Source organism: Geotrypetes seraphini, chromosome 4 (assembly GCF_902459505.1).
Source record: "Geotrypetes seraphini chromosome 4, aGeoSer1.1, whole genome shotgun sequence".
Taxonomy (NCBI): Eukaryota; Metazoa; Chordata; class Amphibia; order Gymnophiona; family Dermophiidae; genus Geotrypetes; species Geotrypetes seraphini.
The window spans coordinates 198309851-198324994 of NC_047087.1; the positions used below are offsets into that span (position 1 = coordinate 198309851).

Below are 15144 nucleotides of genomic sequence, written 5' to 3' on the forward strand. Positions count from 1 at the left end.
GAGGAAAGATAACATTTATCCAGGTGCATTAGTAGCCTCCATAAGCAATTCCCTAACCCCTGTTTGTTCTGTTTGTCTGTATTGATTAGATTGTAAGCTCCGTCAGAAAAGAATTGTCTCTTAGGTGTTTAATGTACAGCACTGTGTACATCTGGCAGTATTATAGAAATGATAAGTAGTAATAGTAGTAGAATTTCAAACACATCAAAAATGTAATATATGAAAAATACACGTTTGGCAGCTGCAAGCAAGGGGAGGGTGATTCTATTGACAACTTTGCCACATTTTTCAGAGCGAAAGCCCTGACGTATGAGTACAGTCCACTAACAATTGAACTTATTCAGGAAAAAACAGTTCTTGGTATTGCCAATAAGTGAACATTTGACCACATTCCTTCACTCCTGAAAACAGAATATTGTCTGCCAGCTGAATCCTGCACCATTTACAAAATTTCATGATGATTATTATTCAGAACGGCCTTAAAAAACCAAAAATATATATTACCAATAATACGATAAATCCAAATCACAAAAATTGGTAAACAGATATTAATCTCCTCAACTGGACATCCTACAATGGAAAGATCATTGCACCGTCATTTATGTTCCAATAAACGAATCATTCAAAATAGGAAATAATAAAGAAAAGCAATCAGTACAGGCTAAGTTCTCCCTTCGTGATGACCAATAGCCAGTTCATGTGTTCATGTTTCAAGTTTGCTTTTTATTTGATTTGCTGCCAGGCTATTGGTCATCACGAAGGGAGAACTTAGCCTGTACTGATTGCCTTTCTTTATTATTTCCTATTTTGAATGGTTCGTTTATTGGAACATAGCTGACGGTGCAATGATCTTTCCATTGTAGGATGTCCAGTTGAGGAGATTAATATCTGTTTACCAATTTTTGTGATTTGGATTATTATTCAGGCCATCCATTGTTCCTTTCCCGTTGCTTGATCCCTTACTCAAATTCACATACGCTTTTCTTCTTAAAACAAAATCTTCTTCTGCATAATCCCTTCTTTGCTTCAGATTTTCCTAGAAATATTTAGCATCGCTAGCCCCACTCTGTGGAGTTCACTTCTGTCTCATAAATGCATGATTCCTTCACATCAACAGTTTAAAATGTCCCTCAAGACTTACCTTTTTCATAAAGAGTTTGGGGACGAATAAAGCAGAGACAGGAGCTGTCAAGTTGTGCTGAGTGCGCTGGAGGCATTACAGAACATTCTCTCCTCTCTCTATCCCACCCCATCCCCTAAGAATTATCGCTTTGCCCTCTTAAATATATTAAACCTAATCTTTGTACACTGTTTTGACGGTTTGTCCTGAAAGCAGCAAATCAAATAAAAAGCAAACTTGAAACATGAACACATCAAAGTCTCTTAATGTGAGTTCACTTTTGAATACAGTCATCAAAATGTATAATGCAGTGGAACTTGCCGACTTGCAACTGAGAACTATAGATCAGGATAGGAGGGCTGACGGAGTTAATACAATAGTCAACCAGCAGTGAGATGTGGATAGATATTGCTACAAGCAACAGCAAAAAATCTGGCCTTCCACCTACAACCAAATCTGCAGCATGCGAGTACTGCGGCAAGATACATAGATGAGAGATATTGCCCAGCATAAGGAAAAATATGGCAGCCCTGCTGTGATCCAGATCATTTTCTGTGAGTGTGCCTATCAAGCAGGAAGAAAACAGCAAGTTGGAAGAGATATCAGATCTAGAAGATACAGACTTGCTCAGCAGTGATGCAATTTATATCACCCCTCAAAAATAAAGTGAATAAAGCAACAAAAACAGTTTGTCAATCTTAAAATGAATAATGTGGGGAAATCTTGTCAGCTGGACACTGAGGCAACATCTCTGAAAGAAAGCATGAGGCTGACACTAAAGGAACCCCTGCAACCAAGCAGGACCAAACCAAAGCTACTGTAGAGACCCTGCTTTAAAAGTGCTCTTGGGGACGGCTGAGGAGAGATATGATTGAAGTCTACAGAATCCTGAGTGGAGTAGAACAGGTACAAGTGAATCGATTTTTCACTCCGTCAAAAATTACAAAAACTAGGGGGACACTCGATGAAGTTACAGGGAAATACTTTTAAAACCAATATTTTTTCACTCTGAGAATAGTTAAGCTATGGAATGCGTTGCCAGAAGTTGTGGTAAGAGCGGATAGCGTAGCTGGTTTTAAGAAGGGTTTGGACAGTTTCCTGGAGTCCATAGTCTGTTATTGAGAAAGACAAGGGGGAAGTCACTGCTTGCCCTGAATTGGTAGCATGGAATGTTGCTACTCTTTGGGCTTTGGCCAGGTACCAGTGACCTGGATTGGCCACCGTGAGAACAGGCTACTGGGCTTGATGGACCATTGGTCTGACCCAGTAAGGCTATTTTTATGCTCTTGCTATGACATCACTGGTTACTACAGAGAAGTTTCCCCTGGGTCCACTATTGTTATCAGGGGAAAAAGTTGGTTTTGGAGAAAACTTGCCAGGGGAATAACCCTATGCTCATTTCAAATTCTTCTTTGCTTCTGCAGCTGATAACCTACATGTGAGGGGAGAATCCATCCAGCCCAAAGGCCCTAGCCTGCTAAGCCCAAACAAGTATAGGATATACAGATACCTGGCTGTTCTAGTCAAAAATAATATACAGTAAAACCTTGGATTGCAAGTAACTTGGTTTGCAAGTGTTTTGCAAGACAAGCAAAACATTTGATTAAATTTTAACTTGATATACCAGCAAGGTCTTGCAATACAAGTACTTACAGTATACAGTACACGCATCATATCATCACAACTGAGCCGATGGTGGTTTTCTCTCTCTCTCTGACGCTGCAGGAGTGTAGTGACTGTTCTAAACCAGCAAGGTCTTGCAATACAAGCACATATAGTATTTTGTATTAATGTTTTTGGGTTGTGGAACAAATCGTCTGGAGTTTCCATTATTTCCTATGGGGAAATTCGCTTTGATATACGAGTGCTTTGGATTACAAGCATGCTTCCGGAACGAATTATGCTCGCAAACCAAGGTATGACTGTATAAGGACAAATCTAGGAGCACATACTGTAGGTGTGACAGCAATTGTTTAAGCTCGGGGACAGGGATTTCTATGTGCCCACTCCCAGGACCAAGTAGTAAAGGAGACTCTGGGCACAGTTGTGCATTTCCAGCAAGTTGATCAGGACCACCTATCATTTATGTAGATTCCTGAAACAGCTCTACAGCCTGAAGAAACCAGAACTGCTTACAATTATAGGTTCCCTGAGGCCCACACATCCATCCAGGACCAAACTACCTAAATCACTGCTAAGGAGTTTCAGAATCCTTGAGTCTCTCAGTACTACTATCAACTAATACTGTAAGTGACAATCTTCTTTGAAATATACTTGAGACAGTGGCATAGTAAGGGGGTGGGGGGGGCTGGGGTGGACCACCTGGGTGCTATCTTGGTGTGGCACCGACATCTCTCCGCCCCCCCAAGCCATGCTCGCACCCTCCCTTCCCCATCCCCACCCCCTCCTCCACCTCCACCTCTTTAAATCTTCACCAGCACGAGTAACTGGACGGAGAAGCTGTTTGTGCTGGTGAAGATTTAAAGAGGTATGTGGCGGAGGGAAGGTGTGAGTATGGCATGGGAGGCGGGGAAGGAGCATGGGTAGTGCAGAAGGACTAGGGGGCGTCTCCTAACCTCGCTACGCCACTGATTTGAGCTACCGTGTTTCCACGAAAATAAGACTGTCATATTAATTTTGGGCCCAAAAAACGCACCAGGTCTTATTTTCGGGATATGCATATGATCACCTCTCCCTTCCTCTTCTTCACCCCAATTCTTCCTCTTTCGTTTCTCTCCCCCACATGTGCAGCATCTTTTCTCCCCTCCCTCATGCAGCAGGACCCTTGCCCAGCTTCTATCCTTCCCTCCCTCCCATCCCTTGTGCAGCATCCCTTGAGCACCTCCCGCCCCCACTGCACAGCCGAACCCCTGCTGACCCTCCATCCTTCCCTCCCCGCCGACCGCGAGCGAACTCTACCTTCAACCAAAGCAGCGTCGGGCCGGCAGCACTCTAAACAGGCTGCTTTGGCCTTGTCCGTCAGGGATTTCATTCTGTGGCAGAGTGAAATCCCTGAAGGACAAGGCCAAAGCAGCCTGTTTAGAGTGCTGCTGGCCCGACGCTGCTTTAGATCAAGGTAGGGCTCACTCACAGTTGGTGGGGAGGGAAGGATGGAGGGTCAGCAGGGGTTTGGCTGTGCGGTGGGTCGGTAGCAGTAGGGGGAGGGGTTTGAAGTTGCTGCCAGTGAATCCCGCAGTGCTGAATATTGGAGTATAATTTTGACCCGCCCTCGAGATAGCTGGCTTGCAGTTATGTGCTAACCACGAATCTTCCGGTTGTCTTCCACTAAATATTTAAGAATAGCTGGCTAATTGCGATTTAACTGGTCAGTGGCTCTCACCAACCATTTAAATCATTTTGAATATCAGGGGGTATATACAGTAAATAGGACTGATCAAAATCAATCAAGAGTAATAAACTAATACTTGCTTGTGGAAGGGCAGAATATCACCCCACCATGAAGCACACCTTCAGAACTTCATAGATATGACAATTAAGTGCATTTCCTTGTATAGAACTGTAATGACACCAGACATCAAGGGCCCGATTCTGGAAGCGGCACCTGGCGCATCTAGAATCGCATCTTTTTTTATTTTTTTTTTTAACATAGTGCCTTAAATGTAGGCTAGCATTTTAAGACACTGGTCTCGTGCCAATGGAGGTACATAGGGACACCTACGGATGCCAAAGGCTACTTCCGGTGCAAACCACTCCCATGCCAGCCTTAGGTGTTCCTATGCACCTTCATGGGCGCAAGACGGATGCCTATGAACAGTGCCTGCATTTTTTTAAAAATGTGCATCCCGATTGGTTCGTTAGATGGTAGGAGGACGCCATTTGGTGAATTTGGCCCCCAAGTCCCCATTGTTGGTGTATCATTGAAATTAATTAGAAGTATCATGTTAGGCAATATTTTAAAGAACTGATTTTAAAAATTCCTTTTCCAAAATAGCAGCTTTGTTTGGCAAGGAATTAATAATAAAGAGGTTGATGGAACTCAATGTCCAGCTAAAAGATAACTGGTCAAAAGTAGGACTACCAATATTCAACAGTATCCAGACAAAGATATCAGTTAAGCTGAGCTACACAAATAGTAGGTATAAGTTATCTAGTTTTCTTTATCTGAGTAAATTCAGTGGCTTTGACTTACTTCAGTGACTTTGATTCACTCTTTAAATATCTGCCAATGTTAGCCGGATAACTTCTCTGGTTAACTTTAAATGGATGAAGCATCACTGAATATTGACCTCAAAATTCTTATTACTTCAAACCCTTCTTCAGGTATGTGAAAGGGAAACAACCAGCCAGAGAGGAAGTGGGACCACTGGACGACGGAGACAGGAAAGGAGCGATAAAGGAGGAAAAAGAGATAGCTGAAAGGTTAAACAAATTCTTCTCGTCGGTCTTCACCAGAGAGGACACATCCAATATCCCAGAACCCGAGGTGATTATAAATGGAGAACACAACGAAAGGCTGGTACAACTAGAGGTAAGCATAGAGGATGTCCACAGACAGATAGACAGACTAAAGAGTGACAAATCACCAGGCCCAGATGGCATCCACCCAAGGGTACTAAAAGAACTGAAAAACGAAATAGCAGAGACACTTCGCCAAATATGTAACCTCTCCCTAAAAACTGGGGAGATCCCAGAGGACTGGAAAATAGCAAATGTCACGCCCATCTTTAAGAAGGGATCAAGGGGTGACCCGGGAAACTACAGGCCTGTGAGCTTGACCTCGGTTCCTGGAAAGATGATGGAAGCAATGGTAAAGGACACAATCTGCGAACACATAGAAAACAATGGACAATTGAAGGCAAGCCAGCATGGCTTCTGCAAGGGAAGGTCGTGCCTCACGAACTTGCTGTACTTCTTTGAGGGAATAAACAGTCAGATGGATAAGGGGGAATCCATAGACATCATTTACCTTGACTTCCAAAAAGCCTTCGACAAGGTACCTCACGAACGGCTACTTAAAAAACTGTGGAACCACGGGGTGCAAGGGGATATCTACCGATGGATCAAACACTGGCTAGCGGGCAGGAAACAGAGGGTTGGAGTCAAGGGCCAATACTCAGATTGGCAATGGGTCACGAGCGGAGTTCCGCAGGGGTCGGTGCTGGGACCTCTACTATTCAATATATTTATTAACGATCTGGAGACGGGGACAAAATGTGAGGTTATCAAATTTGCTGATGACACCAAACTCTGCAGCAGGGTTAGAAACACGGAAGACTGCGAAGACCTACAAAGGGACCTAACGAGACTGGAAGACTGGGCAAAAAAGTGGCAAATGAGTTTTAACGTAGAGAAATGCAAGGTCATGCATGTAGGGAAAAAGAACCCGATGTTCAACTACAAAATGGGGGGAACACTGCTAGGGGTGAGTAACCTGGAAAGGGACCTGGGGGTGATGGTCGACTCATCACTGAAACCATCGGTGCAATGTGCGACAGCCTCAAAGAAAGCAAACAGAATGCTGGGCATCATCAAAAAGGGTATCACGACCCGGACGAAGGAAGTCATCATGCCGCTGTATCGCGCAATGGTGCGCCCGCACCTGGAGTACTGTGTTCAATACTGGTCGCCGTACCTCAAGAAGGACATGGCGGTACTCGAGGGAGTGCAGAGGAGGGCGACTAAGCTGATAAAAGGTATGGAAAATTTTCCATACGCTGACAGGTTAAAAATGCTGGGGATGTTCTCCCTGGAGAAAAGGAGACTTAGAGGGGACATGATAGAAACCTTCAAAATCCTAAGGAACATAGAGAGAGTAAATAAGGACAGATTCTTCAAACTGAGAGGAGCCACAAGCACTAGGGGTCACTCGGAGAAATTGAAAGGGGACAGGTTTAGAACAAATGCTAGAAAATTCTTTTTTACACAGAGGGTGGTAGACACATGGAACGCGCTTCCGGAGGAAGTGATAGGCCAGAACTCTGTACAAGGATTCAAGAAGGGTTTGGATAGGTTCCTGGAGGATAAGGGGATAGAGGGGTACAGATAGAACTTGAGGTAGGTTATAGAAGTGGTCAGAAACCACTTCACAGGTCGCAGACCTGATGGGCCGCCGCGGGAGCGGACCGCTGGGCGAGATGGACCTCGGTCTGACCCAATGGAGGCAACTTCTTATGTTCTTATGTTCTTATGTTCTCACTAAGTCTGATAGTCCACAAAAACAGTATGTATAAGCTCATATACAGAATTAGGTTAAGGCCTATCCAAGCAAGTCGAAGCTGCTGGACTGGATTACAAAACTGACTAAGGGAAACTACCATAATTATGAAACAAAAACAGCTCAGGTGAGAAGACTCTGGAGTAATCTAAGATCGGAACTAATTAAGATAGAGAAAAATACACCAGGCATATTCTTAGTTGCCAATATCGTCATGGAGGACAAGGATGCATAACTAGCAGAACCACCACTAGGTAGGGACATGGGAAACCAGGAAGGAAACTGTACAGAAGGGTACAGACTTTTTCACTAGATCTAAAAGTAACCTAATTCAAAATTACAGAGGACTAGACTAAGACTAAAACTTCCCTCTTTGCCTTTCTTTCTTGCAGAAACAAAACATCCAGTCATTCTGCTTTTCTAATGCTTTAAAAAAAAAAATGCAACAATTGAACTCACAACTCAGAGCTCAGTTCACTGAATTCAAAATAATGCAAAGTTTGATTTGGCCAGGCATTGCACTAGCTGTGTTCAGCTGCTGCTTTAATTTCACCAAAATAACACTTTGGCATTGAGCCCTACTTGCAAACTGTAGTCCCACTAACAGTGATGCAGTCTGATTTAAAATCCCTTCAACTTCTCTGACAGCGTTTAAAAAAAGATATGAGAATAATTTGACACTGTTTGTTGTTGTTTTTTTAACAGCCTTTCCCAGATCAGACTCAGCTGTCGGTCTGCGGTATCATGTGCCTTCTCCTCTCCCAATGTGCACACAGCTAGTAATTTGAAATAAATTCTCCTAGCTCACCTAGCAGAGATAGCTAGTTTTCTGTTTTTCTGAGAGAGATGCTTTGGAGCCTACATTTCAAGAAGTTTGTGAAGAAATAGGTAAAAGACAAGTGGAAAAGTGCTAATTAATGACCTGTGAGGAAATGTGGAGAACTAGATGGGCCATTTGGCCTTTATCTGCCATCATGTTTCTATGTTTCTAACCTAGAGAATGATGTGAAGGGGAATTTTTGATATGACATCTAAATCCGAGTTTGGGTGTTTTGCAGAAAACATTCTAAAATCCAGTAGTGAATATGGCCATTTTCAAAACAGGAAAATATCTATCTTTTTGTTCTCCAACAGTCATTCCAGCCAAAATTCATATTTCCCACCAGAATTCAAATCTGTGACCAACAAACTTTCCCGCCAACATTCAAATTCATGTTCAACAGACCTTCCTGTTCTCCATCAGGTCAGTGAACCCAGTATATATAAAGACAAACTGCAGACCTCACAGCATACCCTGAAAAAGCTACATCATGATGACTAAAACATCGGTTCTACCTACCCAGATGTGGCGAGACCCAGAAAACAGCAACAATCATCTATCTTTTGTTTCAGAAATGACCATTTCTTAGATGTATTTGTGCTCCGTGCATCTATCTTTGTGAATCACTTCTCACACAAACAAGCTATTGGGATTTAGAAGGGACTAGCAATCTTAGTAGAATGGCCACACAGACATCCCAGCAGAGCAGTGGAGCACCCTAGGGGACACTGCAATGAACTTCACATAAAAAGACTCAGCACGGAGCACAAATACATCTAAGAAATGGTCATTTCTGAAACAAAAGATAGATGATTGTGTTTAGGAAAAAAAAGTATTTACTTGTGAACATGGTACTTTGCGGACCCTGGGTTTCAGATAGCCAAAGTTTCTGGACCTTGGCTCAAATTATTTAAGTAGCCCTGCCATATAGAAATTTGCTGGGCTCAGGAACCCACTACCTTGAGAGAGTGTAAAGCATCCATTCAGATCACAGGCAAGGAAGAGCTCAATGTTCACAAAAAAGCTGAGCTCTTAAATTTAAAGCCTTATTTTGCATCGGTGCTCATGGAAAATGGGATGTTTAAGTTGGGTTGTAAGGACGCCAGCAAATGTATGTGCACTTGATAAGAGGAGATAACTGGCTACTCTCCATTAGGAATACAACATAGGTGGAATACGATACAGGTATTATGTGTGCAAATAAGTAGGATTTAGTCAAAATATAGTACATGATACTAGTATTACCGTATTTTTCACTCCATAAGAAGCACCTGACCATAAGATGCACCCTAAATTTAGAGGAGGAAAACAAGAAAAAAAACCATTCTGAACCAAATTCTCCCTGCCATGCTCTGCACCCAACCCCACACTCCTTGCCAGGCTCTGCACCCTGTCCCCCCTCCCTGCTAGGATTTGTATCATACCCCGCCTCTGGTGGTCTAGTAGTAGGCAGGGACAGGGCACAGATGTCAAGGCAGAAAACTTTTTAAAATATGCAATGTCACCTCAGTAACAACTATAGAAAAATAAGACAAATATAGTGCAAAATATAGATAGCAGATATAAATTCTCAAAACTGACACATTTTGATCACTAAATTGAAAATAAAATCATTTTTCCTACCTTTGGTTGTCTGGTGATTTCTTTCTTTCCTTCCTCAGGCCCAACAATTGTCCCTTCCTCCCTCCCTCTTCCTATGACACCCCCTCAATGCCTTCCAGCCTTTGTCCTCTTCCTCCCTCCCCCCCCCCCCCCCGTTGTCTGGTAATTTCTTTCTTTCTCTTTTTCTTTCCTTCCTCAAGCCCAACAATTGTCCCTTCCTCCCTCCTGCCCTCCTATGTTCCCCTTACTGCCTTCCAGTCTTTGTACTCTTCCTCCCCCTGTTGTTTGGTGATTTTTCTTTCTTTCCTTCCTTGAGCCCAACAATTGTCCCTTTCTTCCTTCCTTCTATGTTCCCCTCACTGCCTTCCAGCCTTTGTCCTCTCCCCCCCAACTCAGGCCCAACAATTACCAGTATCCCTTCCTCCATCCCTCCTATGTTTCCCTCACTGCCTTTCAGCCTTTGTCCTCTTCTGCCCCCTCCCCCAAGCCCGCCTGCCCGCTGAATTTAATTACCTCCTGCTGCTGCCACTGTGAGGATACGTCAACGAAATAGCAGCGGCAGTAGGGGGGTTGGACTCCTGGCTCAGCAGCGGATCGAGGGACAAGCGGGGAGCTGGCATGGAACGAATTGCTGGGAAGGGCCATTGGCTGGCCCGGACTTTCAGTCCGACGTCAGAATTGATGTCGGGGGCAAGGCTTCTGGGCCGGCGGCGTGCAATCGCTGCACCTGCCTGGCCTTTCCCTTCCTCTACTTATGTTGGCATTGAGAGACCAGGAGCAGAGGCAGCAAGCGGCGGTCGAAATAAGGTAACGGCTGGGGGTGGGGGGGAGGTGGTTGGGTATTCGCTCCATAGGACGCACCCTTTTTTCCACCCACTTTTTTGGGGAAAAAAGTACATCTTATGGAGCGAAAAATACGCTATATGTGTATATACATAGGATGATTGATTATGGTACAAATGTGTCTGTATTCAAAACCATCTCAAAAAAACGCTGACTCTGTATTGTAACACCATTTCAGAAGCTCATGTAAACTGCTCTGAATTGACTCCCCAGCATAAGCATAAACATGTATAGAGGGAGAAGTGATTTTAAAAGAGCAGTATTACACTAGTGCAGTTGTTCAGTTAACATACTTCACATCGCATGGGGATCTGAGGCTCCTTCCCCTTTGAGAGTATTGATACACTAAAGTAGTCTAAAGACAAGGAAGAGGACTTTCACTGCCATTTCTCCTTGACAAAGTTATATTTAAAGAAAAGAGTATTAAAGAGAGGTCTGTTACCTAATCCCCTGGCTTTTTTCCTCATACAGTATAGTGAGCCAGCTGGAAAATTCCTTGATGTATATCATTAGCCAAGTGCTGGGGAACATTGTATCCCAGCATGATAACACAAAATCAATTACTATGGGACACTACTTCTTTTCATTTCAACGGCATTACTAGATATACACAGCACTGTTCCCTATCTAACAGAGCTTGCAATCTATTCAAGATAGCCAAACAGGAGAAATAAAGGATTAGGGCGGTATATTTATTATGGGAATTATTAAAATATGAGCATTTGAAAGGTGAATAAAAGGATTAAGAGTTAAAGCAGCCCCCAAAAGGTAGACTTTTTGCCTAGATTTAAATAGGATCATAGATAGAGCATGACCTAAAGACATACCGTTTATACTCAAATATAAACTGGAATTTTGGGGCCAAAAAATTGGCCCAAAAATGGGGATCCTGGTTTTTATTCGAGCCAATACACCCCCCCTTCCAAGATTTTTGCAGGCTGCTGCCGCCGCCATTCACCCTGCCACCCTCCCTGTCCTAGACTCAGGCGACAATTCGCAGGAACCATTAAGGAATCCGCTCAGCACTGAGCAGCAATGCAAAATTGCGCGCCTGCTTGTGCTTCTTCTCAGCGGCCGAAGACACGGCAGCCAGTTAACAGTGGGGCAGGAACTTGGAAAGTTCGCTCCTGCCTGCTGCTCCTCCATGAACAGACACGGCAGCCAGTTAGCAGCGAGGCAGTAACTTGGAAAGTTCGCACTTGCCTATTGCACCTCCATCGACAAGCATCAGTAGAGGTATGAGCCTGAGTCTAGGGCAGGGAGGGCAGCAGGGTGCAGAGCCTGGGAGTTAGGGAGGGTGCAGAGTCTGATGGGGGAGGGAAGGAAGGGTGCTGGGTGCAGAGTCTGACAGGGGAAGGAGGGAAGGAAGGAAAGGGTTGGGTGCAATGCCTGACAGGGGAGGGAGGGAAGGGTGCTGGGTGCAGTGTCTAGCAGAAAGGGAGCTCGGTGCAGAGCCTGACAGGGCAGGGCCCTTGAATATTAAGCAGCCTGACTTATATTTGAGTCAACCATTTTTCCTCATTCTTATGGGGAAAATTGGGGTCTCGACTTATATTCGAGTATATATGGTATATACCAGTGATCTCAAGCTCAAACCCTTTGCAAGGCCACATTTTGGATTTGTAGGTACTTGGAGGGCCTCAGAAAAAAATAGTTAATGTCTTATTAAAGAAATTAAAACTTTGCATGAGGTAAAACTTGTTATAGTTCATAAATATTTCCTTTTGGCTAAGTCTTAATAATAATATTGTCATTTATACCTAGAGACGTATGATCAAGAAACGGTTTTATTTTACTTTTGTGATTATGATAAACATACTGAGGGCCTCAAAATAGGATCTGGCGGGCCACATGTGGCCCCCAGGCCGCGAGTTTGAGACCTCTGGTATATACTGTTCTCATAATATGTAACCGTGCTAGTTAAACTAGCCTAATATCCAAAGGAAGACTCACTTTTCTTACTTTCCAGTAGTTTATTGCAAACAAGTAAAACAGAGAACATATTTTCTGGGTTTTACTAAACCGCTGTAGAGATTTCTACCTCGGGCTAGCGAGTTAAATGCTCTGACGCTCATAGGATTCCTATGAACACTGACCTCCCCAGCCCAAGGCAGAAACCTCTAGCACCATTTTGTAAAACGAGTCCATTATCTTTACTCATTTAGTTTCTCTTGAAATATTTTATGTCCTATTTTCACGTCTTCTCTGCATGAGGCATTGTAGTTTTCATTTGCCTGCATCCCCTCCTCCTACTTTTGACAGGCCCTCTTTTTAGAGACACCAATCTCCTGCTCAGATTATATTGTATTCTGGATGCAGCAGGAATGTGTCAACACTATTCGATGCTGAGCAGCACTACAGTACTGAACTTCACTTGTCTGTAAACAAGAGAGCAAAAACTTAAGATTTTTATTTTATTTATTTAAAATATTTATAATCCACTTAATGAAGTAAGCGACTCACAAACTCACATTTACAATATCATTAGACAAAATCACATTCATCGGACTTTACAAAACAACATTTTATTTATTTTTTTTTTTATTATTTGTTTATAGAGTTTTACAATATTTCCAAGCTTATACATCTTGTACAGTAAAGTGAGATCAAACAACATATTAAAAAAAATCCAAAATTAACATTTACTACAAGGAAATACTAAACTAGTTAATCTCACACTAGTCCTCAATATTATTGGATCCATAATTAAGAGTAGAACATATATAATTCGAATTAATTAAATAAGAAAAAAATTCCTTATCTGGCTAAAGTGCAGGGAGCTAACTTTCCATGGACGTTCTTATGGTGTTATTCCTTTTTCTAGACGTTTCATTGAGAGAAAACTAATCAGTTGAGATGGCTCTGTAAATATATACTTCAATGATAAATATCTAACTACACATTTACATGGATATCTCAAAAAGAAAATACCCCCTATTTGAGTCACTCCAGGTTTTAGAATTAAAAATTATTTCCTTCTTTTTTGAGTCTCTCTAGAGACATCAGGGAAAATCTGAATATGCTGCCCCAGGAAGTCTTTGGATCTATTTTTTAAAAAAACTTTTAATATCCAATCCTTGTCTGGAGCCAAAGCAACAGACAACAAGAGAGTAGCTGGAACAGCCAATTCTCTATCTGATTGTTCCAGTATTGCCGAAATGTCCAATGACCTCTCCCGGGGTTCCTCAATTTTTTCTTCTTCTTTGAATTGGGACTTAGTAGGTAGGTAATACACTCTTGTAAGAGGAGGTAAGGAGTTTTCAGGAATTTCCAAAATTTCCATAAAATACCTTTTCACCATTTCTCTAGGAGAAGTTGACAGGATCCTTGGAAAATTTATAAATCTCAAGTTATTTATTCGACCATTATTCTCCTGCACTTCCAACTTCTTCCTGAGTAATATATTATCTTTAACCAACATATCTTGATTTTGTTTCAATAACATTAGCTCCTTATTTGTATTTTGTGTCTCTGTTTTAAATTGTGACATGTCCTGCTTTAAAACTTTTATTTCTTCCTTTTGTTCTTTTAATTCTTTATCCAAATTTTTTATTTGAGGATTTAAGGAATTCCCCAAATTCACTACCAAGTCCCATAATGCTTCGAGTGTGACTGTAGGAGGTTTTGTAGGTGAGAAAAGTTGTAATGGTGTAGTATCTAAATGTTCTGAAATTAGCTTTACCTCAGTGACGTCTTGTATTCCTCCAACCTCTGTTGTCCCGGTCGCAAGTCCCGTTGTCATATTCGGCGAGCCCTCCATACTAGCCTCTGTGGACAGAGAAGAAACCACCTCCTCAGGTGGATTCTGGTCCCGTGGGGAGCTGGCAGCTTGCGGCGTCGGTTGGAGGGGTGGCGTCCTAACGTCGGGGCTAAGAGTGATATCATGCTCAGGGGAACCCACCGCACTACTCTCCGGCGGTGTCCCCAACGAGCTAGCACCCGATCCTTCTTGTTCCCTTTGTAGGCGTCGGAGAAAATCATCAATAGTGACCACTGGGGTTAAGGGTCGCCGGGAGGCTCCTCCGGTGTTCCTTCCTCGTCTTTTTGGCATTATTAGAAAAGAAAAAACTTCAACGATGTCCTCACTTCAGCCGACATGGAATAAACATCTTAGATCCAATAATAGGGAGCAGGATCCGATCCGGGTCTATGTGCCCCGAATGAAATTGCCCACTGCTGGCTCCCGGACTCCACGTGGCTCCTAAGGGGCTCCCAAGGGGCCTTGCGTGCCCCTTCGGCCACACCCTGCGGCCGCGCGGCTGCGGCCACAACCGCAGCAGCGGCTGCTTTTCAATGTTATCGGAGACGGACCCAGTGACGTCAGGGGTCCGTCTCTGCGAGTGCCTGTCAGCGCCGCCGACCAGGAAAAAGAAGAAAGAAAGCCGCCGCTGTTCAATCCGGGACCAGCTACGGGACACCCCACACTCTCCTCCAGTCCGGTAAACTGCTCCCCCAAAACAACATTTTAAAATCCTAGCCTTACTACCCAGAAATCAAATTGCTCTAATCTCTTGTCTTCTAATTCTAATTCCATCATCTCACTTTTAAACATAGTTTATCAATATTAAGTAAAAGCCTGTTTTA

The 15144-nt window shown here is 43.1% G+C and overlaps 1 protein-coding gene across 1 annotated transcript in view; it reads right to left on the reverse strand.

Moving 5' to 3' along the window:
• The window catches only part of CDH23 (cadherin related 23), a 1673137-nt gene that overhangs the window by 1556138 nt on the left and 101855 nt on the right, over nucleotides 1-15144 (reverse strand). The window lies entirely within an intron of this gene.